The sequence below is a fragment of the Macaca mulatta genome, chromosome 8, assembly GCF_049350105.2.
Source record: "Macaca mulatta isolate MMU2019108-1 chromosome 8, T2T-MMU8v2.0, whole genome shotgun sequence".
In the NCBI taxonomy this organism is placed as follows: Eukaryota; Metazoa; Chordata; class Mammalia; order Primates; family Cercopithecidae; genus Macaca; species Macaca mulatta.
Genome location: NC_133413.1, coordinates 146,825,255 through 146,850,000, shown reverse-complemented (window position 1 = coordinate 146,850,000; position 24,746 = coordinate 146,825,255).

The window sequence follows — 24,746 nt, the reverse complement described above, 5'->3', positions numbered from 1 at the left end:
GAACAAACAGGAGCGTTATGCCCTGTGTCTTTTATGGCGGTGTCTCTCATAGTTGTTATTTGTCTTATGTATCCTTTCTGGCCTTAGTAATATGGAGAATTCAATCAGCTACAGAAAGAATCAGCAAAATTGAAAATAGATGAAAAGACCTTGTCCTAAACGAAACCCAAGGCATGAAAAGATGGGTAGCTGGGATACTAGAAAACACAAAACATATTATATAATCCAAGAGATGAGGACCTCCTCAATCTCTGTCAGTGTATTAAAGATATAGTTGGAATTTCAAAAGGAGAAAAGAGAGGAAAGTCAGAAGAAATATTTGAAAAAAAAAATTGAGAAATATAATGTATAACAGGTCCCCAACATTTTTGGCACAGGGATTGGTTTTGTTGAAGGCAATTTTTCCACAGACTTGGTGGGAGAAAGCGGGGATGGTTTCAGGATGAATCGGTTCCATCTCAGATCACCAGGTATTGGTTAGATTCTCATAAGAAGTGTGCAACCCAGATCTCTCAAGTGTGCAGTTCACAGAAGGGTCACACTCTTATGAGAATCTATTGCCGCTGCTGATCTGACAGCAGGTGCCTCCTACTGTGTGGCCCAGACTGATACTGGTCCACAGCCCAGCGGTTGAGGACCCCTGCTGCATAACACTTAGAGTGTTACATTTACATTACTGGAAACAAAAGACAAAAAAAAAAATTGAAATCAATCAGGGAAACAAAAAGACACATTATATCCAAAAGAATAAATAATGGAATTACAGCCGACTTCTCTTCAGATATTACACAAACCCGAGGAGAGTGGAATAACATCTTTAAAATGTGTAAGAGGAAAAGCAAACTGTGTGTATGGGGGTGTTGGGGACACAGTGTACTGCAAAACCAGAATTTTATTCCTAGTGAAAATATTTTTTAATAATAAAAAAGAGACTTTACTTCCTGACAACATAAAATAACAAGGAACAGATAATACTTTCTCATCTAAAACAATTAAAAAGCAAATAAAGTTTATGTAATGCAGTTTTTGAGACACTGTATATCAGGCAATAAAAGGAGAGTGATCATGGAAATGAAGAACAAACAAGGTGAGCAGATTATTGACCCAGTTTACTACACGTAGTTTCAAGGGTGTAGCACAGAGAAGGGGAATTTCAGGCAGAGCACGACAGACTCCCAGAGCTGAGACAGACCTGAAACTCAGAGAAGATCAAGGCAGTTAGAGTTCACAGGACAGCGCATGAGAGAGAAAAGAGCTGCAGAGACAGAAATCTTCTAGAGACTGCAGAGAGGCTCCCTTGTGGAATCAGCAGACTATTGATTAGGGCATGGGTCTGAGGAAACAGCATGAGTCTGGGGAAAGTATCATCTAAATTAATGAGTCAGAAAAAGGCTTGGAACTCTCACACAGCCAGAAATAGTGTTTGTTTTCACAAGCCGCACCAGAAATCCTCATAACTTGTGGGATATTGCAGGGAATATTCAAGGAATTCTTGGCTCCATAGTGAGATATAATTAGTCCTAGACTAAAGATACCTTTGTTACCATCTTCCGCATATTAGAATTATGGCTGAAAAAGATTACACTGTTTACAAATAAATTAATGACATGCCAAACAGAGTTCCATGATATTTATATAAATGTGTAAATATCCAGCCCCTAATAAGATAAAATTTGCTATGTCTGCCATTAAATTAAACTGCCATATACTCATACAGTGGAATATAGGTCAGTAATATAAAAAAAATAATGATCTCTTGATACAAACAACAAAATCTCAAATGAAATATGCTGAGTTAAAGAGACCAGACCATACCTTCTCATTACACACTGTATTATTTTATCTTTATAAATCTATAGAGAATATAAACTAATCCACGGCAAAAGAAGGCTGACCTTTGGCTTCACATGGACAGGTGAGAAGTAGTAACAAAGGGGCAGGTGTACAATTTTAGGAGTGATAGAGGAATATTTATTATTTTGGTTGTACTGGTGCTCTCGTGAGTATATACATAGGTGAAAATGTACAATTTATACATGTGCAATTTGTTGTACGTAAATTATATCACATTTGTTAAAAATACACCTATGAAAATATAAAGAAAAAAATCAGGATTAAACAGGAGCAAGATAACTCAGTTCCTTACATAATAAAATAAAAGAAATGTATACTTTATAGAAGATGAGGCCTTTGAAAGGTTTTTAAGCAGGGCAGTGATCCAGTCCCATTTCCTTGCTAGAAAGTCCACCAGAGATTGTAGTCAGGGTGGGAGAAGGTTGAATTAAGGACTCACCCATCATTCCCATTTGTGCTGCCTGAGTCTTCAGTCTTTGTTGCCATGATTTCCCAGAAAGAAAAATGTACAACTTTCCAGCTGACTTGAGTTATGAATATGGATGTGTGCTCCACAGGCCAGCTCTTTGTTGCATGTCTAATGAGCAGAGCAAGGCTCCTGCAAAAGAAGAAAGAGCTGCAGGTGCAGGTGGGAAGCTGGCCTGGTGATGGGGGCAGGTCCACTCTAGCTGCTTGCCTCAATAAATGTCTTCTCTCTCTTAATACTGGGCATGCGTGTGCTGCACCATCTCTTCTTTCATAAAAGATTATTGATTGATAGTCAATTGCTTAACCCTGTAAGGAAGTGGAATGAAACACATTGTATGTTCACCATTGGAGAAGCAATATTTGGAAATTTCTTAGTTTCAGATCTGTCAGGTGTTGGAGGGTGATTACTTGCAGGAAATGTACATTTTAAAAGTCAACATTTGACGCGTCCTCTTTTGTTTGCTAATTTTCATTCTTTTTAATTTTTTCTGATGAAAAACTGTATTTCGTCTGTACACAAATCCATGCATGGGCTCATACCTTTGCTCCTACCCTAGTTTTTGTGAGGCCAGGCATGGTGGTTCACACCTGTAATCCCAGAACTTTGGGAGGCTGAGGAGGGTAGATCACCTGAGGTCAGGAATTCGAGACCAGCCTGGCCAAACTGGTGAGTCTCCACTAAAAAAAAAAAAAAAAAAAAAAAACCAGCAAAATTTAGCTGGGTATGGTGGTGGGCACCTGTAATCCCAGTTACTCAGCAGGTTGGGGTAGGAGAATCACTTGAACTCGGGAGGCGAAGGTTACAGTGAGCTGAGATCACGCCCTTGTACTCCAGTCTGGGCAACAGAGCAAGAATGTATCGCAAAAAAAAAAAAAAGAAAAAGAAAAAAAAGAAAAAAGAAAGCAGAGAGAGAGAGAGAGAGAGAGAAATGCCTTTTCACTTTTTACCCTACATTTCTTCTGTAAAATTTTACCCTGATTTTCCCAAACCACAAGATGTACTTGTCATTAATAAATTGTCCATCTCTTTATGACTACATTAATAAATATTTATCTAATATGTTCTATTTCCCTAACATTTTTCCAGTCACTGAGAGTGAGGCAATGAAAAAATACAGAAAAATAACAACTGTAAACGTGTTTATAATTTTCTGAAGAAAAAGAGAAAATGAAAACAATAATAAATAGCATATGTAGTATATTAGATGGTTAAAAGTGCATGCAGAAAAAACAAAACAGGGCCTAGTATTGTGGTTTACGCCTATAATCCCAGTACTTTAGGAGGTCAAGAGAGGAGGATTGCTTGAGGCTAGGAGTTTGAGGCCAGCCTGGGCAATATAGTGGGACCCCATCTTTACAAAAAATAAATATATAAAAAATAAAATAAGGAAGGGTAATGAGAAGTGTTGGGTCTGGGTTGCAGTTTAAAATATAGAAGTGAGTAAGAATGACAGTTAAAATAATAATTTGAACAAAGACCTAGGATTGATTGAACCATGAGAGTATATGGAGTAAAAAGTTTCCAGGAAGTGGGAAACCATGCCTAAAACCCAGGTGTGGAATCACAGTGAATTTCTTTGCAGAAGAGCAAGAAGGCAGCACTGCTGAATTGGAGTGAGGGAAAGAGTGAGTGGTGAGAGATCATGAGAGGCATGATAGACCTTTGCAAGGATTTGTGTCCTTTTATTTTTTTCTTGGATAGACTATATTCATAAAGTAGTTTTAAGTTCATAGTACAATTGAGAGAAAGGTACAGAAATGTTTGATATACACCCTGTCTCCACACATACATAGCCTCCTTCATTATCAATAGAATTTTGATTCTTACTGAGTAAAAAGTATTTGTGTATTTAGGTATGTAGTTTTCTATTTATAAGAAGGAGCTTACAGGATCAGGCTTCATTAATCTGGCTGAAGTGTTGAGTACAGTCCAAAGCGGATACAGGGCCGCATCAGGAATAACTGGCAGATTGCTGCTGAATTAATATTCCAAACATGAGCAATCTCCAATCAGATTATTTGGGAGATGATGATGGTTTAGATCAGGGTGTTTGCAATGAGAGGATTGGTCAAATTGTAAATATTTTTGAAATATACTCAATCCAGTTTGCTAACAGACTAGGTAAACGTGATGAGAGCAAGTGGAATCAAGGAAGGCTCCAAGGGTTTATCCTGAGCATGCAGCAGGATACAGTTTATATTAGATAAAAAAAGCAGAGTGCAGGAAGGAAGGGCAGGCTGGAACCAAAATATCCAGGACTTGTTTATGGACATACTAAGAGTTGACAGATTAATATACAACTGGAGATATTCAGTAGGCTATATAAACACGCATTTTGGAATAAGAGTCTGGTATGGAGATAAGAATTCGAGTCCACAATAATGGCATTTTAAGTTATGAATACAAACTATAAAATTGAACGAAGGAATCTGAAGAGAGAAAGAGATCAAAAACTGAGTGTTTGGGCACTCCAGCGTTAACAGATCAGGGAGATGAGGTCCAAGCAGCAGAGGGGAATTAGAAGGAACAGCCAGTGGCACAGGAGGTAAATTAGGACAATTCCTTATCCTGGAAGCCTGCAGGAGTGACTTTGTCAAGGGATGAGACAGTACTGTCAAATGCTGCTGATTGGTCAGGAAGGAAAAGCACTTGGAATAGAAAATTAGATTGGTCTACACGGTCATTAGTGCTACCTCCACAGCATGTTGGCCTTTATAATTTGGCCATATTACTGCTCTCCTCATTCTGCTAGATTCTGACTCTGCTATATCATATAGTCTTAGACTTTTACTTAAATCCAAAAAGTTTCCATGTCTTTATGTACAGAAAAAAACATGGTAGCTACATTGTAGAGTGATTATGTGAGGATTAAATCATATAAATCATGTGAAACATTTAGAATCAGGTTGGCACAGAACAAGTGCTCTTTAAACATTAGTCGTACCTATTGCTATTAGTGTTGGGGAATAAGATATTTACACCATGGTATAGATTTTTGTATCCCTGGAATATAGCAGGGTGTCTGGCACATAGTAGGTACTCAATAAATAAAAGACTGAAATCCTCAAATGTCTTTACGATTTCCTTATTCCCTCTGATTCTCTATTCCTCTTTCTTAATGGAGAAATGGAACTGGAAAAATCATATATTTAAAAGAATTAAGTGGATACATCTTAATGTTACTTTAATAGAAAGTGACAAAATCATCTAAAAAAAGTTGTCATGTGAACAAATCAATAATAAAGACTAATAATCATTACAGTTAAATAATTTCAACAGCATTTTATATTTATTGTCTTATTAAATTCTCATACTCACCGATGATGTTGTTAATATTGTCTTTTAGCATCAGGTCATCTAAGACAGGACTTTTACTTAAAAATTACTCAAATTATATTTATTGAGACTATATTATTTTCCAAGAATTAAGTTACACAACTATTACTTATTCTATTTCACTGAACACTCATGGAGAATTAATGAAATGATATTTGGTTTTTCATGATTTGTCTATAAGTGGGAATGTCAAGGTTCTCATATTCTACTCAAAACAGCTTATAGCGTAGTCAACATTTGCAAACTCAGAATTCCTGACCTAAGGTTAGGTACAGTTATTATTTCTCATCTGAGACTTCTCAACTCCAGAGATACACGATTTCAAAGAGATTCGAGAAAATTTGAAAGGTACCAATATATGAGGAGTAGAACTGGTGCCCAAGTAATCGAGTGGGCCTGTGCAGCCAGCACTCACAGATTTTAGAACCACAGAGACAGGTGCTGTCCTGGGAGTGATTGCTGTTGGAGTAAATACAGTTCAAGGATGAATAAAGTGTGAGAGATGAAACAAGTCCTGGGATATAACTCAAACTTGTTGTAAAAACAGACCTGCGCTAGAACCTGAGAAATGCAGAAGTGACTGCTAGTGCTGTTGTTTGCTGTTCCCTGGTGCCTTCCCAGGAGACATCAGTAATGGCGTGCCTTGTATAAACACCTTCTCCGCCAGAGGCTGTCACAGAGCTTTGGTAGTGACTCATTTTCTTCTAATTTAAAGCAAGCGTCATCTTTTACCTCCATTCTTGTTGCTTACTGCATTTCAAAGTAACTCTAGGCTCCCCAATCTGGTCAAATAACCAATCCCGAAGTCCCATCCCTGAATATCTATTGCTGGAGTCTATGAACCCACACTTACAGCCAATCTGCCAGTGGTACTTCTGCTGCCGCTCCTGCTGCTGGTACCAAAACACTCCTGCTGAGCAGAGTCCCAGGAACCCACAGGGATGCTATTGCTGCTGAAATCACTAACAGTGATGCTGCGGCTGATGCCAAAGTTGCTGCAAAGAGCCTGGAACTGCCTCCGGCTGTTGCTACTGATGGCAAAGGCACAACCAGAAGCTGGGAGAAACAACCTCCTCTCTCTGCCTTCTATCTTCCCATCAATTTGCCCCATTGACAGAACCTGGGGAAAATATTAAAAGGCTTCTAGCTCGCTGAAATTCAGAAAACACAAAAATATGCAAATGAAACTAAAGATCACAGACTAATAATAATCACAATGGTTACACAGGGCTAGTTGAATTCCTTGCACCATTGGTAACTTTTGGTATCACTACTTTTTAAAAACTTTTGTTCAATATTGAGAACCTCAGTCATCTATCCCAGATTTGCCAGAAAAATATAGAATACTAAATTAAATTTCAAATTCAGGTAAACAATGAATAACGTTTGAGTATAAGTAGTATCCATAAAATATGACATATGTCTGTGTATTATACATATATAATATATACATAGTAAGTACATACATACACATACAGTCCAAATACTGCATTAAACATTTACACTAAAAAGCATTCATTGCTTATCTGAAATTCAAATTTTAACTGGGTGTCTTGAATTTTAATTTACTAAGTGTCACAACTCTATCCCTTAAGGATACATGAGGATTACATAAGATAGTGATTTGCTCATACATTCACTACAACATTCTGCACACAACTTCTTTCTCTCTCTCTTTCTCTGTTTCTCTTTCTCTCTCTTTCTCAACAGTGAGATTTTGTTGCAGATATTATGTACTTACCAATATTTAAGTACCTATGTGTACAGGCACTCAGAAACACTGAAGACAACACTGGTGGTAAGAGTGGATACTATAACACTTGTCTTCTTGATTCAGAATTGAAATACTCCTTATCTCACCTGCTCAGAGCGTTGAAAGACACTGAATCTTAGTTAAACACCTCCTGAAAAATTGCCTGGAGCCAAAGACAGTTGCCTTGCCCAAGTCATGGCACCTTCTAGGGGCAAAGCTGCTACCCACCTTAAATGACTGGGTCATGCAGGGGTACCCAAGCCAGGTTTCTTTGCCTCAACACAGAGCAGTTCTTAAGGGACATCCAGGTTCAAAGCTTCCTGTAGAATTAGCTGAGGTCATTGTTACGACTTTTTTAGACCAAATTCTCCCTCTGCTATACCATGTTTTTCTACAATATTTCTTCTTACACTTTAAGCATGAGAATGACAGCATTGGTTTCCTGAGGAGTCGAACGTACAGAAGTGACTAGGCTACTACTGACTACCTTATGGGTCATAAATAGCCCATTTTGACTGCAAAACAAAATAACCTTTCTTTAAAATCTATTATGTTCTCATTCCTCATTGCTTCTTCAGCTCCTATTAGGAGCTCAGTGCATGATTATTGAATGATTATTGAATAAATTACTGGATGAGTAAATGAATGATGTCTATAAATAAGGGGCAGTCACACAGTAAAAGTTCAGTAAAATATTAACTTCATTCTACTGGAAGAACATTTTGTAAATCAAGGAATTTTCACTAAGTAAAGATTCTATGTACCACTTAAAAATTTATGAAATTTCTCTATCTTGGCTTAAACATAAAACCTCTTTGGGAAGCTAACTGAAATGTGTTTCTGTAGTACTGCAAAATTGTATCTTTATTGGCTGAAAGGTAAAGTATAACAGAAAAATGTGAGAGGATACAAAAAATGCATGCTTTGTGCTCTTCCATTCTCCCTAATATTCCAATATGCTGCTTTGGCACACTGGCTAGATTTGAGACACTCTGAGACTTTATAGAATGATCAAACCATCATTCTACCCCTCGATAGAAATTTCTGTGAATTGTCATGATATTGAAATTTCAGGACTAATCACAAATATCAGTGGGCAGATTGTTCTTCAACTTGCTGCATTTGATGCAGACTTATCATCTTGAAACATTCTACTGCCTTTTATACTGCGTTCTGCCTTATGATCTTGCTTGCTTGATTGTATGTTTCTGACGTACACAACCCCTGCACAATTCTTAAATATTGGTATTTCTGTTTGACAGCATTTTCTTCTAACTCTACACACTCTTCCAGGCAGACACCATTCTTACTCTGACCACTTGTATTCCATTACTCACGAATCTGTATAGATAGATCAGGATCATCCCAAAAGCTGCAGATTTATTTATTTAATATATTGCTATAGATCTCTATGGGTATGTCTTATGCATATCCCCAGAAAGTATACAAATCCACTCTCTCTCCTCCACCTGTACAACTCAACTCCCCAACTCTCCATTTTCTGTTTTCCTTTACACCCATTTAAATTGGATTTATCATTACCACATTTACACATGGTATAATTGACATTTTGTGGTCAAGTTGCATGAATTATATAATATTTATAAATTTGTGTAAACACAACTCCAATGAGGATACAGAACCGTTTGATCATCCCAAGAAATTATATCATGCTGTATCTAGTACTGCAAATCCTCTCACACCATACCCCTTTGAACCCCAACCCTGCAAAACACTGTCATTTAAATGTAATGACAGTATGTAACGTATGTATGTAGTCACTGAGTCTGATTTATTTCCCTTTGCAATATATCTTTGAGATTCATCTATATATCCATAGCTTGTTCCTTTTTATCATTATTTAGTATTCAATTGCATAGGCCTACCATAATTTATTTACTCATTCACTCATTAAAAGACATTTGGGTTGTTTACAGTTTGGGCACTTCAGAATAGAGCTGCTATAACATTTCGTAGAAGATTTTGTGTAAACATAAGCTTTTATTTATTTTAGGTAAATACCTAGAAGTGAAATTGTTGATAATACAAAAACTCTTTGCTGACACTTATGAGAAACTGTCAAACTACTTTCCAAAGTGACTCTGCCATTTTACATTCCTACCAGTGACATACCTGCACACACAATAGTGTACAAAGTGGGTTTCTTTCAGACAACATATCCTCTGATCTTGTACTTCTTGTACTTTTTCTTTGCATATTAGTTTTTTTTTTTTCCTGAAAATGTCTGAATTTTATTAGAAGCGTTTGAATAAGAGCTCTAGCTGCTTCACATCTTTGCCAGCAATTGATACTGTGATTTTTAAATTTTAGTTGTACTTTTGTTTGTGATTCTTATAGGTATGCAGTGGTATTTTATTTATTTTTTCATTGCATTTCCCTAATGTATACTGAAGATAAGCATATTTTCCTGTGCCTATTTGTCATTTCTGTATCTTCCTAGGTGATATGTTTGTTTACATATTTCGTAATTTTTATTTTCATTGAGTGGTTTGTTTATTGTTGAGTTTTGAGCATTTTTTTTTTTTTTACAAACTTTGGACATGAATCAATTGTTGAATATTTGGTTTGCAAATATTCTCTCTCAGTCTGTATCTTGTATTTTCATTCTTTTAACAGTGTTTTTCACAGAGCAAATATTTTTTATTTTAATGAAGTTATTAATATTTTATTTTTTAATTGTAAATTACTTAGAATGTATTATTTAATTTCCAAGTTTCTAGAGTGTATTAGTCCATCCTCACACTGCTATAAAGAATTATGTGAGATGGGGTAATTTATAGACAAAAGAGGTTTAATTGATTCACAGTTCCACAGGCTGTACAGGAGGCATGGCTGGGGAGGCCTCAGGAAACTTACAATATTGGCAGAAGGGGAAAAAGGAAGCAAGCACATCTTCACATGGCAGCAGGGGAGAGAGAAGGAGATAAGAGGAAAGCACTACACACTGTCAAACAACCAGTTCACTCACTATCATGAGAACAGCAATGGAGAAATTTACCATGATCCAATGATCCAATCTACCAAGTCCCTCTCTCAACATTGGGGATTATAATTTGGGGACACTGAGCCAAACCATATTTTAGAGGTTTTATAATTAACTTTCTGTTATTGATTTGTATTAAAGTTTGCTATGATGAGAATACATACATTTATTGTTTTAATTAGTTTTGTTTTATGACTTTGAATTATGGTCTATTTTTGTAAATATTTCATGTGCATTTATTAATATGTATTTTGCTATTGTTTAGTGGGATGACTTATAAATGTTCCCTAAATTCAATTTGTTGATGGTTTTGTTCCATTTTCTATATGCTTGCTGATTTTACATCTGTGTGAATCTTTTTATTAATTATTGAGATAAATATGCTGAAATCTCTAACTAGAAATTCCATTTTTTTCTTTCAGTAAAATGAGTTGATTCTTATATATTTTGAGGCTTTATTTTTAGGTGTCTTTACATTTAGAATCGTTATACGTTCTCAGTGAATTTACTGTTTAAACATTATATAACATTTATCTTTGCGTCTAGTAATTTTTTTCTTTCTCTGAAGTCTACATTGTCTGATGTAGATTTAATATAGACTTAATTTAAACTTTCCAGGTTTCTTTTGACTAGTGTTTACATAGTATATTGTTTTTGATCTTTCACTTTTAACCAGCACATACAATCATATATGAAGTGGGTTTCTTTTAGACAGCATATCCTCTAGTCTTACATCTTGCTTGTTTGTTTTTAAGTTTTTTTCCTGAAAATGTATAAATTTTAATAAAAGTTTTGCTTACATTTAATGTAAATTACATGTTTGCATTCATGCCTGTCATTTTAATATTTGGTTTCTGTTGATTCCCTCTGATTTTAATTCCTGTTTCTCCTTTACTGCCTTCTTTTAAATGCTTTAAATAATTATTACTATTATGTTTTAATCCATCTATTAATTTTCTATGATATCTTTGAATAAAATTTTCAGTGGGTTTTCTCGTGTTTACATTATATATTTAATTTTTCACAGTTTACTTATAATCACTACTTCACTATTCCAGAGAGAAAACTTATCACCATGTATCACCTTTATCTTCTCTTCTTATGTTATGGTTGTCACATGTATTTCACCTGCATGCACTGAAAACCCCATCAGAAAATATTATCTTCTTCTGGACAAAGTTTAGACTTTTGGTATTATCACACATGACTCAGGTTCTGCTTATTTTTCTCAAACTATTGTTCTCTCTCTTTCTTCCAATCAGGTAGTTTAAATTGTTCTACCTTCAGTGGGTAATTAGGGATATTATGAAATCATTTTCTGAGACAAATTGTACTTGCAGAGGAGTTATATACAAATCATGTGCATAATTTTAGCAATGTTGTATTAGTCTGTTTTCATGCTGCTGATAAAGACACACCTGAGACTGGGAAGAAAAAGAGGTTTAATTGGACTTACAGTTTCACATGGCTGGGGAGGCCTCAGAATCATGGCCGAAGGCAAAAGGCACTTCTTACCTGGTGACAGCAACAGAAAATGAGGAAGTAGCAAAAGCAGAAGCCCCTGATAAACCCATTAAATCTCGTGAGACTTATTCACTATCATGAGAATAACAAGGGAAACACTTGTCCCCATGATTGAATTACCTCCAGCTGAGTCCCTCCCAAAACATGTGGGAATTCTGGCGGATACAATTCAAGTTGAGATTTTGGTGGGGACACAGTCAAACCATATCAGGTACGTAGCTGGAAATAACAATGAGACATCTAAATATAGACATTGTTTTAAGTATAGAAAAGAGCTTAGGACTACAGATAAAGCTATTGGAGCATGAATGACATTCTACGTGACAAATTGGATGAAATTCTAAGGGGAGAGCACGGCATATAAGAACTGTGGTCCTGCCTAAGTATTAGGCATTTATATTGAAACATTTAAAGTTATATGAAGTTCCAATCAGAATTTTAAGAGGAAAAACAGTAAGCAGCAGAGAATGGTGGCATAGAAACTACCAAATAAATAAATAAACAAGCAAATAAAAGCTAACAGAAAAAGAGAGAATGTTCCATAAATGAGGGAGATATTCACATTTGACACATGACCTGGCTATTCGGACCAGGAACTCTCTCCCCCGCTTACTCTGTCTTCTTGGTTCAACATAAATTCCTCAAAATAACCACCATATTCGTTATGATTATGGAACTATTGCCTGAGGCCCCCTATATTAGCTTCACTTTTCAATTCCGTACAGTTTCCAGGATGCCTAACCTTCACAGGGACCCCTTTGAGTGATGCCTTTCTAAGCTCATACAGAACTTGAAAATGGGATTCAGGTAAAAAAGGATGCTTTTATAACAGTGAAATATCAGTCAGAGGGCAAAATGATTGAACACAGTGGTGCTGGAACAAGCTTTTACTGGCTCAGAAAAGCCAAATGTGCACATCTCTTGCCGATGCTGTGTTTGGATATGTCATGTTGGTGACTTGAAACTGTCTTTAAGTAGTATTTGCCACCATAGAAATCAATGAGTGCCATGAATCTTAGCTTTCTTTTTCTTTTCTTTCTTTTCTGATTTTTTAGGAGTGACACAGGCTGACTTTTGTCCCCATAAAGTTCATATATTGAAGTCTTAACCCTCAGTGCCTCAGAATATTACAGTATTTGAAAGCAGTCTCTTTCAAAAGGCAATTAATTTAAAATGAAGTCACTAGGGTGAGCCCTAATTCAATGTAACCTATGTTCGTTTAAGAAGGGGAGGGACACAGATATATAGAAGAGAGACCATGTGAAGATGCATTGAGAAGACTGCCCTCTACCATCTAAGGAGAAAGCCCTCAAAGAAATTAATCTTGATGGCACCTTGGTCCTTAGACTTCTCACCTTCAGAAATGTAAGAAAATAACCATCTGTTGTTTAACACATCACGTCTACACTAGTTTGTTGTGGCATCCATAGCAAACTTATACAGAGAGTAAGTTGTCAAAGACTGATCAGCACATCACTGCCAAAGAAACTAAAAATTAAAAACCTTCAAAAGCGATGAAAATGGCTTACATGTTAATAAATAATATGTATAGCTTTAAAAACTTTTTTTTTCACATTTATTGAGAGCTCATTACGGGCCACCTGTTCTGCTCAACGTGAGTTATCACATTAATGGCAGTACAGCTCTCCTCAACAATGGCAGAGGTGTGTGGGATTTTAGGTGGGCTAAAGGTAGGAGTTTAGGGAGTGCTAGCAGAAATATCTAAAGACAGTAAAATGAGTTCTTATCCTTTCTTTTTACTCACCTGCTGTGCAACCTGAGACTGTTCATTATAATCTCTAGTCCTCATTTTTCTTCTCTATAAATGGAATGGTGTGATTTGATGAGGCTGGCACCACAGGTCTCTTAAGAGTGCATTCGGCTTTGTCATATTTAAGTTTCTATTTCCATGATCTTAAACAAGGAAACAGCTATGAGTAATGCTGAGTGCAGGCAAAAGGTATGGGGCTCCCATGGGGTTTACAGATAATAACCAAATCGAGAAATATATGTATGAGCACATACTGGGAAGTAATATGAAACAAACAAACAAAAAAAAAACCCCCATTCTTCATCATAGGGAAAAGCAGCTGTCAAATTCCCTATCTTTACTCAGCACTCAGCACTCCTGCATCATTAATCAAATATTGAGCCACTCACAAAGGGAAAAGGATAATTTTGTTAATTCCCTTGAAGAAGATAACCATCACCTACTGCCTGGTTCCCCAGATTGCATTTCTGCAGCAACCATCTCCCAGAACAGTAGTTCTTGGTTGTTCCACTGGACTGCAGGAAAATAATCTATCTCTACTTTGTAGCAACCATGACCTCAGTCACTGGGATTACTACAGTTCTATGAGAAAACAATCTATTCTTTTCAACTATACACCATTTCTTTGAATGATGCCTGCCTCAGAGTGTTATTCTGTCAATTATATCAGAGATTTGTTGGTTAGAATACATTCCACAGGTGTGTGTGTCTGTGTGTGTGTATATATCCTTTTTATTTTGGTTGAGCCTGCTTCGGAAACTATATACCTTCTAGTTTGCCTCTAGAATTTCATCCACAGGTTATTTTAGCCTCCTAAGACTATGACTATGAAATTGGATTCCAATCTCGTGAGGACTGCCATCTAAGAATTTTATTATTATTATTATTATTATTATTATTATTATTATTATTATTATTTTTTTTTTTTTTTTGAGACGGAGTCTCGCTCTGTCGCCCAGGCTGGAGTGCAGTGGCCGGATCTCAGCTCACTGCAAGCTCCGCCTCCCGGGTTCACGCCATTCTCCTGCCTCAGCCTCCCGAGTAGCTGGGACTACAGGCGCCCGCCACCTCGCCCGGCTAGTTTTTTTTTTTGTATTTTTTAGTAGAGACGGGGTTTCACCGGGTTAGCCAGGATGGTCTCGATCTCCCGACCTCGTGATCCGCCCGTCTCGGCCTCCCAAAGTGCTGGGATTACAGGCTTGAGCCACCGCGCCCGGCCCAGAATTTTATTATTATTTTAAAAAATATTATTTAAATATTATTTTTAAAATATTATTTTAAAAAAGAATTTTTTTTTTAATTTTAGGTCAGATGCAATGACTTCTGGGGACAGCTTGTCTACTTGCAACAATTCTAGTTGAATCTAATGGAATAAATATTTTAATTATAAATGGAATGACCATTATAAATCATTTAATCACTTTCTCTCTTTCTCTACCTACCTGCCTACTTATCTATCTACCTACTTACTTATATATTTATCCTTTAATTTCTACCATATTCAAGTCACCATTTTATGTCTTCATCATATAAAAATAAATTTGCAGCCATCACTGTTTGCAAAGAAATTGAACTCTATTGAAAGTAGTAGTTGTATAAATAATGACATACCCGAGTCATTTATGCAAAAAGAGGAGCATATGCCCTTTTATACCGCAAAGAAGTGATTTCTTGTCTGTACTATTTGGATGGGTCAAGTAAGACTTCCCAAAGAAATGTCAGGCTTTTCATTAGGTTGCACAGGAAATAGTATATGTAGCAAAATATTCCACTTTACAGATGAATACCAAAAATATCATGATGCAAAGATATGAAAATACCAATGGTATCAAGAAAATCTGGGTTCAAATTCCAACCCTGTCATTTACTGATTTAATACCTCTTAATTTATGTTACATTATTAGTAAGATAGTTTTCCCTCCCACAATACAGTAAGTATCACATTCTCAGGAAGTGGGAAAATAGTATCCAACAGGATGGCAATGTGGTATAAATCTTTGGAATACTATTTATAGACCACCTTAGCTCTTTTTGGTACTGTAGATGTTGCAAAATGAGTAACTACCCTTAAGCATTTTGTGAAATCAGGATGTCTTTCATCTTTTGTCCTTGGTTCAATTTGTTCCTACAAGCTACCTCTCCACAGCAAATCACCTCTTTACAGTGACCCACATCACCATTTTTGTAGCAAATTTCCTTGATAGATAAAGCTTCTTTCTTACATCCATTGAGAATATAGGGATGTTTTCAAGCCCATTCATGCAATGTTGGAAGCAAAGGACTTGTGAGAGCAAAATCGTGATTCCTCCCTCCTGTGACACCATACTCTGTGTGGTGCATGGCATTACTGTCCCTAATTCTTCCTTTATATAGCTTTTAATACTAATTTTTCATCTTTTCCCACAAAAGGAACATAGCATATTTGTCTATCCATTGATGATGAGTTTGAGCATGCGACTTACTTTGCCAGTGGTATTTAAATAGACATGTACCCAAATAAGGCCACTACTATTTCTACAATAACTGTAAGAACACATCCACGCTTCCTGGTACAAGGCAGCAAATGAGAAACGCTGACCAGACCAAGTTTTTTCCATTTAGCTCAGCAGAGCACAACCTGAATCAGTGAACTCCAGCCAACATGCAGAGCCATAAAAAATGTTTTTTGACCTTCTGAGATTCCCTGGATGCTTGTTACCTAACATTATCATGGCAATAGATAGCTGATACACTCTCCTATGACTGTGAGTATGATAAAGCTCCCTAAAAATATGTGGACCCGTCTCAGAATATATTTTCTCTCATCTGTCCAACCTTTAGAGTTTAACCTACTTTAATCATTTTCCAACCTCTGGCTCAGAATCCACATATGTATTTCTATTTGTTCCAAAATGCTTATGTTTCTAACTTGCCATTCATGTATGTATGTCATCTGAATCTACCCAATTAATATATTCCAAGTATCCTAGGATGCATCAATAGGAAATCACTAAAGGGACTACAGGCATAAAAAGGATAATAAAACATAAATTACCAAACAGACTCAAGAAGAAATAGAAAAATATATACAATTCTATGATTAGTAGCATTAATTTGTAACTAAAAACATTTTCATAAATTCAAATTTTGAATATGGAATCCTTCACGGGATAATTCTATGAAACATTTAGGAAAGAGATAATATATCCTTATGCATCATTTTCAGAAAATAGAGATGCAGCAGATGGAGAGAGACATATCCCAAATCATCTAGTGAGCCCATTATTATGCTGTTAACAAAATCAAAAAAGAAACTACAAGATACATCTGTGTAGTATGAAAAAAAAATTTTAACTACAAGAAAGAAATCAACAAATATGTGTCATAAACATATATCTAAAAATTCCTAACCAAACATTATCACATTGAGCATAGCAACAAATTTAACTTCTTCTACATGGTCAATAGGGTGTCTTAGTCTGTTTTATGTTACTATAAAGAAAAACCTGAGGCTGTGTAATTTTTTTTTTTAATGGTTTGTTTGGCTCAGAGTTCCACTACCTGAAAGATTGAGTATCTAGTTAGGGCTCCAGGCTACGTGCTCCCATGGTGGAAGGCAAAGGGGACCCAGGGTATGCAGACCTCATGTAGCAGAAGAGGAAGCAGGGGGAGTAGGGAAGGTGCTGGGGTGATTTTTAACAACAAGCTTTCTTGGGAACTAATAGAGTGACAACTCACTCACGTACCACCGTCAAGGGGAGAAAGTAATCTATTTACGAAAAATCTGCCCTCATGAACAAAACATTTCCCATTAGGCTTCACCTTCAACACTAGGGATAACATTTCAACATGGGATTTGAAGCGGATGAACATTCAAACTATAGCAAGGGTTTTTCATAGGAATGCAAGGTTTATTTGACTTGAAAATCAATCAATGTGACTTGCTCTTTTAACAGAACAAACGAGCGAAATAAGATGGCATTTTCAAAAGATGCAGAAAAAGTATTGGCAAAATTTAACACCCATCCATTATAAAAGCCCTCAGTAAACTAGAAATAAAATGAAATTTCCTAAACCAGATAGGGATATTTATACAAAAAACTACAGATAACATAACCTGTGATGAAAGATATTAAACTTCTCCCTGGTAACAATATAAGCTAGATGAAAAAAATCATCTTTTACTATTTTTATTTAATATTATACTGATAGTTCTAGCAAATGAAACAAAGCAAGAAAAAAGACAAAATGCAAACACCGAAGAGTCAAATAGCCATTCAATGGGTGTAAATGTTAAATTATACAAGACAATTTAGTTCTAGAGGCCTCCTGTATAATATTATGCATATGGTGAAAAACAATGTATTATATATTATAAATTTTAAGATAGTAGATCTATGTTAAGTGTTCTTATCACAATATAGATAGATAGATAGATAGATAGATAGATAGATAGATAGATAACAAAACAGTTTTATTTTCTTGGTGGGAAAAATGACTATGAATGTAGTAACCCCTGAGGCATATACACAAAATGTTGTGAGCACTAATAAGTAAATGTGGCAAGATTGCAGAATACAAAGTCAAACTAAAAATATTACATTCCTATACACTAGCAATAAAAAATGCAAAACTGAATTAAAAGGAAAATACAACGCTTTACAATATCATTTCTATTCTTGAAAACTTGGGATAAATTTAACAAAATATACATAAGACATGAAACTCAAAACTATAAAACTGTGCTGAAGGTACATAAAACCCAAGCACATGGAAAATAGATCATGTTTTGAACTAGAAGACTCAAAGTTATTAAAATGTCAGTTCTCCTCACTTTTTTATATAGCTCCAACGCAAAACTAGTTGAGTTTTTCAAAGTGTTCTGTAAAATTGGACAAGCTGATTTTAAAATGTATGTAGAAATGCAAAGAACACAGACTAATATAAAATTTTGAAAAAGAAGAGTAAAATTAGAAGACTCTGGTTTCAAGACTTACTATATACACAGCTAAATAATAATAATAATGTTGTAGTGGTGTTAAGCTAGGCACATAGATCAAGAGAACAGCATAGAAATTTCAGAAATAGACACATTCATGGTGAATTGATTTTGACAAAATTGCTATGGTAATAGCAGAAATAACAGGTTTTTTAAATAAGTGTTTAGAAACTAAATATTTGTACAGAGAAAGAAAATTGTAAGCTTTTAACTTCACAACATACAGAATAACAATTTAAAAAATAATTAAGATAGTGTCTAGCTCTGTCACCCAGGCTGGAGTGCAGTGGATCACAACTCACTGCACCCTTGACCTTCTGGGTTCAAGGGACCTTCCTACCTCAGACTCCCAAGTAGTGTGGGGCCATAGACACATGTCATCACTGCTGGATAATTTTTTGATTTTTTTTGTAGAGACAGAGTCTCACTGTGTTGCGCAGGCTTATCTCAAAGTCCTAGGCTCAAGTGAGCCTCCCACTTTGGCCTCCCAAAGTGCTAGAATTGCAGGCAAAAAAAAAAAACAAAAAACAAAAAAACCTTGAAATGGATTATAGACCCAAGATAAAAGATACAATTAGAAAACTTTCAGATGCAAACATAGGAGAAATCTTGTGGAGAGAAACAATTCTGTAAATGAAAAAGTAAAATCATAACACATATAAAAATTGGTGAATTGTATTTCATCAAAATTTAAAAATTTAGACCTAAAGTCATGGTTAGAAGGCAATCTGCAGAATACAGAAAATCATATGCAATCCATATATCTAACAAAAAAGTCATAACCATCAATAAAGAACTCTTTCAAATCAATTATTAGAAGACAAATAATCCAATTAAAAAGTAGGCAGAAACATACACTGCACCGAAACCTATACTAATGTTCAATAATCATATTTAAAAATAGCATTATTGGTCATCAGGGAAATGCAACTTGAAACTACAGTGAAAAACCACAGTATATCTACCAGAATGGCTAAAACATTAAGGCCAACAATACAAGTGCTGATGAACATGTAGAAGAATTTCAATGTTCACACATTGCTTTTTGTTAACATAAGTAATACAGCCACCCGGAGAAACGATTAGGTTGGTGTAAAGTAATTGCAGTTTTTGCCATTAAAAGCAATGTTGAAAACCGCAATTACTTTTGCACCAAACTAATGGCAATTTATTATAAAGTTAAGCGTACACTGAGCATATGACCCTGCGATTCCAATTCCTCTGTGTTATTGAATGCTTCTATAGAACCGTGCTGAAGATCACTCACATCTCCTTGACTCCCTGGAACTTCAGGTAATATAAGGGTAGTGTCAAAAAGATTATTTTCACTTGCTTTCTTTGCTCCTTTTTTGCTGCATGTCCTAAAAAGAAAACACAGTTGCTAATGGACAAATTAACATGAGCAAATAGAAAAAACAGTCAGTGAACAAGGCAAATTTTCTAGCAAGCTTGAGAAAATGAATTCAAACGGGCCTCATGCCACTGAAAGTGCTATGTACGTCTCAGTCTCCTGATTTTATTATGGAACAAGATGTTAAAAATTTGTCCTGAGTTTTTCTTTTCTAAGAGAAACTTGTATTTTCTGCTGAGATAATTCCTTTTCTCTTTCTTCTTCTTTGTCTTCACCTTCACCTTCCTCTTTTTCACCTTCCATTTCTTCATCCTCACCTTTGTCTTCTTCAAATTCTATTAAATTTAATATTCTTTTTCATAATCTTGTCTATATCTAGATATTATATGTGTGCCAAAAGTGTTTTGCATTTTCCCTTCTTTCTGTTTTCATTGCTTATATTTTACTATATTTTTATTTTTTACTAGATTATCCCACAACATGTATCCCATTTCAACATGTAATTGTTATATACATTTTATTAATATTATCTTCTAAATATTTAATAATATTTTGCCTCCACTCAAGAACCTCTTAATGATAGCCTACATTTTGGAGATAAGACCTACATCTATATGTCAGCACAAGCCATCTAGTCTTACCTTCTCAGTTGCTTATAATTTGCAACTCAACATGTTTTTATTTATTTTTTTTTATTTTTTGAGATGGAGTCTTGCTCTGTCACCTAGGCTGGAGTGCAGTGGCCTGATTTTGGCTCACCGCAACCTCCACCTCCTGGGTTCAAGTGATTCTCCTGCCTCAGCCTCCTGAGTAGCTTGGCTCACAGGTGTGCACCACCATACCCGGCTAATTTTTTAGGGTTTCACCATGTTGGCCAGGCTAGTATTGAAACCCTAACCTCAGGTGATCTGCTCACCTTGGCCTCCCAAAATGCTGGGATTACAGGCGTGAGCCACCATGCCCGGCCTCAACATCTTTAAAATACAATGTATTATTTACATCCCAACAACAGTTTTATTTCTTCATTCTTTGATACTCAAATGAGAATGAGGCATCCAGGATTTTGTTAGGAGGTAGAAGATTGTTCTTCGTTAAGTTTAAATAGGACTTATTTTGTTGTTTGAGTCATTAGCACAATCAGATTTTTTATTCAACTTCCCACCAAGCAATTAGGAGCTGTGAGTAGTTGAGGTGCATTTGCCACTAATTTGCTGAGTAGGATGTCTGCCCACCTACCACTTCCATCTCTCGTCATCTTCCTAAGAGTATCATGATTTATAAAATATCTGTGTTTACCCTCTGTGTCCCACATGTCTCAGGGAAGGCAGACCTCTTCCCCAATTTCAGATCATTCTAAACAGCACAAATCCATTGCTATGGCCTATAATGTGAGCAGGCACACTGGCTTAATCTCATCAACAATGCCCACAAGAAGGTAATTATATCTGCATTTAGGAAATAAGATCTACACACATATATCTGTTCTTATCCTTTAGTCCTGAGTATGGACTCAGGAGTAAACATACGTATGATCAAGGATGGAACAACGAAAGTAAAGGTAGATCAATCAGATAACCAGATATTTTGTGTGTGTGTCTGTGTGTGTGTTTTGACGTAAGTAAGAAGAATTTTGCTTTAAATGCTGCTGGTAGCCATATTGGGATTATAAAAGACGACATCCTCAGTAAATGAACATGCTAAAGAGGACACAGGTCTAAGGTAATCACAGAGAAGAGAGGCAGAGATCTGATGATATTGTTTCTTGAGCCTTTAATAACTTTGGACTCCCTATTATAATAAACAATATGTATCTCTCTTTCATTAAAGCCATTCACAGTTAAACTTTCAGTTACTTGCAGCCAAAAGCATTCTGATCATATGTACAATCATCCTTTAATATTTGAGAAACATTAGTTTCAGGACCCCCTACAGATACAAAAATCCACAATGCTCAGGTCCCTAATATAAAATCAGTTAGCATTTGCATATAACTATGCACATCCTCATACATAGTTTAAATCATCTCTAGGTCACTTATAATACCTAATAAAATGTTAATTTTATGTAAATAGTTGTTATACCATTTGATTTTTAAACTTTGTATTATTTTTATTGTTGTATTGTTATTTTTTTCATATTTTTAAAATTTAATTGTGTTTCTTTTGATTTTTTCATTTAATATTTTATTTTTAATATCTTTGGGTACATAGTATGTGTATATATTTATTGGGTACATGAGATTTTTTTTTTTTTTTTTTTTTTTTTGAGACGGAGTCTCGCTCTGTCGCCCAGGCTGGAGTGCAGTGGCCGGATCTCAGCTCACTGCAAGCTCCACCTCCCGGGTTCACGCCATTCTCCTGCCTCAGCCTCCTGAGTAGCTGGGACTACAGGCGCCTGCCACCTCGCCTGGCTAGTTTTTTGTAGTTTTAGTAGAGACGGGGTTTCACTGTGTTCACCAGGATGGTCTCGATCTCCTGACCTCGTGATCCACCCGTCTCGGCCTCCCAAAGTGCTGGGATTACAGGCTTGAGCCACCGCGCCCGGCCGAGATATTTTAATATGAGCATACATTGTGTAATAATCACACCAAGGTAAATATGGTATGCATCACCTCAGGCGTTTATCACTTCTTTGTGTTATAAACATTCCAATTGTACCCTCTCAGTTGTTCTAAAATGTACAACAAATTGTTGATGACTGTAGTAACCCTATTGTGCTACCAAATACTAGATATTATTCATTCTATCTGATCATATTTTGGTGCCTATTAATCATCTTCGTTTTTTCCCCCACCAACCCCACTACTCTTCCCGGTCGCTGGTAACCATCATCAATCTACTCTCCACCTCCATGAATACAATTGTTCCAATTTTTAGCTACCACGACTGAGTGAGACCAAGTGAAGTTTATCTTTCTGTGCCTAGCTTATCTCACTTAACACGTCCTCCATTTTCATCCATGTTGTTGCAAATGACAGGATCTCATTATTTTTTTAAAGGCTGAATAGTGCTCCATTGTGTATATGTACCATATTTTCTTTATCCATTTGTCTGTTGATGGACACTTAAGTTGCTTCCAAATTGTGGCTATTAGGAATAGTACTGCAATAAACCAATAAACACAGAAGTGCAGGTATCTTTTAAGTACACTGATTTCCATTCTTTTGGGTATATACCTATCAGTGGGATTACAGGATCATACAGTAGCTCTATTTTTAGCATTTTGAGGAACCTTCAAACTCTTCTCCATAGTGGCTGTACTAATTTACCTTCTCACCAGCAGTATGTGAGGTTTTGTCTTTCTCCACATCCTCATCATCACTCATTATTGCCTATATTTTGGATAAAAGCCACTTTAACTGAGGTGAGATGCTATTTCATTGTAGTTTTTAATTGCATTCCTCTGATGATCAATGATGTTGAGCGCCTTTTCATATACCTGTTTGCTCCAGATATTTTTGATCTATGATAAGTTAAATCTGTGGATGCAGAACCTGAAGATACAGAGAGCCCACTGCAGTCTCTTTCAATAACTCTTCATGGTGCTTAACATTTTTTTTTTTTTTTTTGAGATGGAGTTTCACTGTTGTTGCCCAGGCTGGGGTGCAATGGCGTGATCTTGACTCACTGCAACCTCCACTTCCTGGGTTCAAGTGATTCTTCTGCCTCAGCCTCCTGAGTAGCTGAGATTACAGGCATGCACCACCATGCCCGACTAACTTTGCATTTTCAGTAGAGACGGGGTTTCTCCATGTTGGTCAGGCTGGTCTTGAACTCCCAACCTCAGGTGATACGCCTGCCTCAGCCTCCCAAAGTGCTGGGATTACAGGCGTGAGCCACCGTGCCCAGCCACAACATATTAATAGCATATTATCTCTCAGGGTATGGCACTTCCTTACCTCCACGACTGTATGTTCAACCTCTCTCTGCTATTCTACACCAAATGTATTATATGTTGGTTAAGCCAAAATAATTTTTATCATAAACTAGACTTCAAACCACATTTTCTCTAAAGTTATATCTAACACAGACAGAGACACTCCTCTTTCTTCAAGTCCAGATTTGCTTACACATCCCAACTTCACCTAAGCCCCTATAAAAACCCTAACTTCTTTATATATTTGCTACCTGATATGATTTGGCTGTGTCCCCACAAAAATCTCACCTTGAATTATAATAATCCCCACATATCAAGGGTTGGGGCAGGTAGAGATAAATGAATCATGGGGCAGTTTCCCCTATATTGTTCTTGTGGTAGTGAATAAGTCTCATGAGATTTGGTGGTTTTATAAATGGGAGTTCCCTTGCACAAGCTCTCTCTTGCCTGCTGCCGTGTAAGACATGTCTTGCTTCCCCTTCACTTTCCACCATGATTGTGAGGACTCCCAGCCATGTGGAACTGTGAGTCAATTAAATCTCTTTCCTTTACAAATTACCCAGTCCTGGGTATTTCTTTATTAGCAGTGTGAGAACAAACTAATACACTACCCTCACCAGACTGTGAAAATCTTGAAGAGAGACTTGTTTCTGTGAGAATCTTTGTGACTCTAGAATTTAATATTGTTTCTAACATAGTGACTGTTCTCAAACTGTTACTTAGATGAACTAAAAGACCAACTTCTAGCTACCAGACAGCTTATAGATTAGAAAATTTAGGGATGGAAAATATGTATTTTATTTTGTATGAATTCTTGGATAAATGTAATT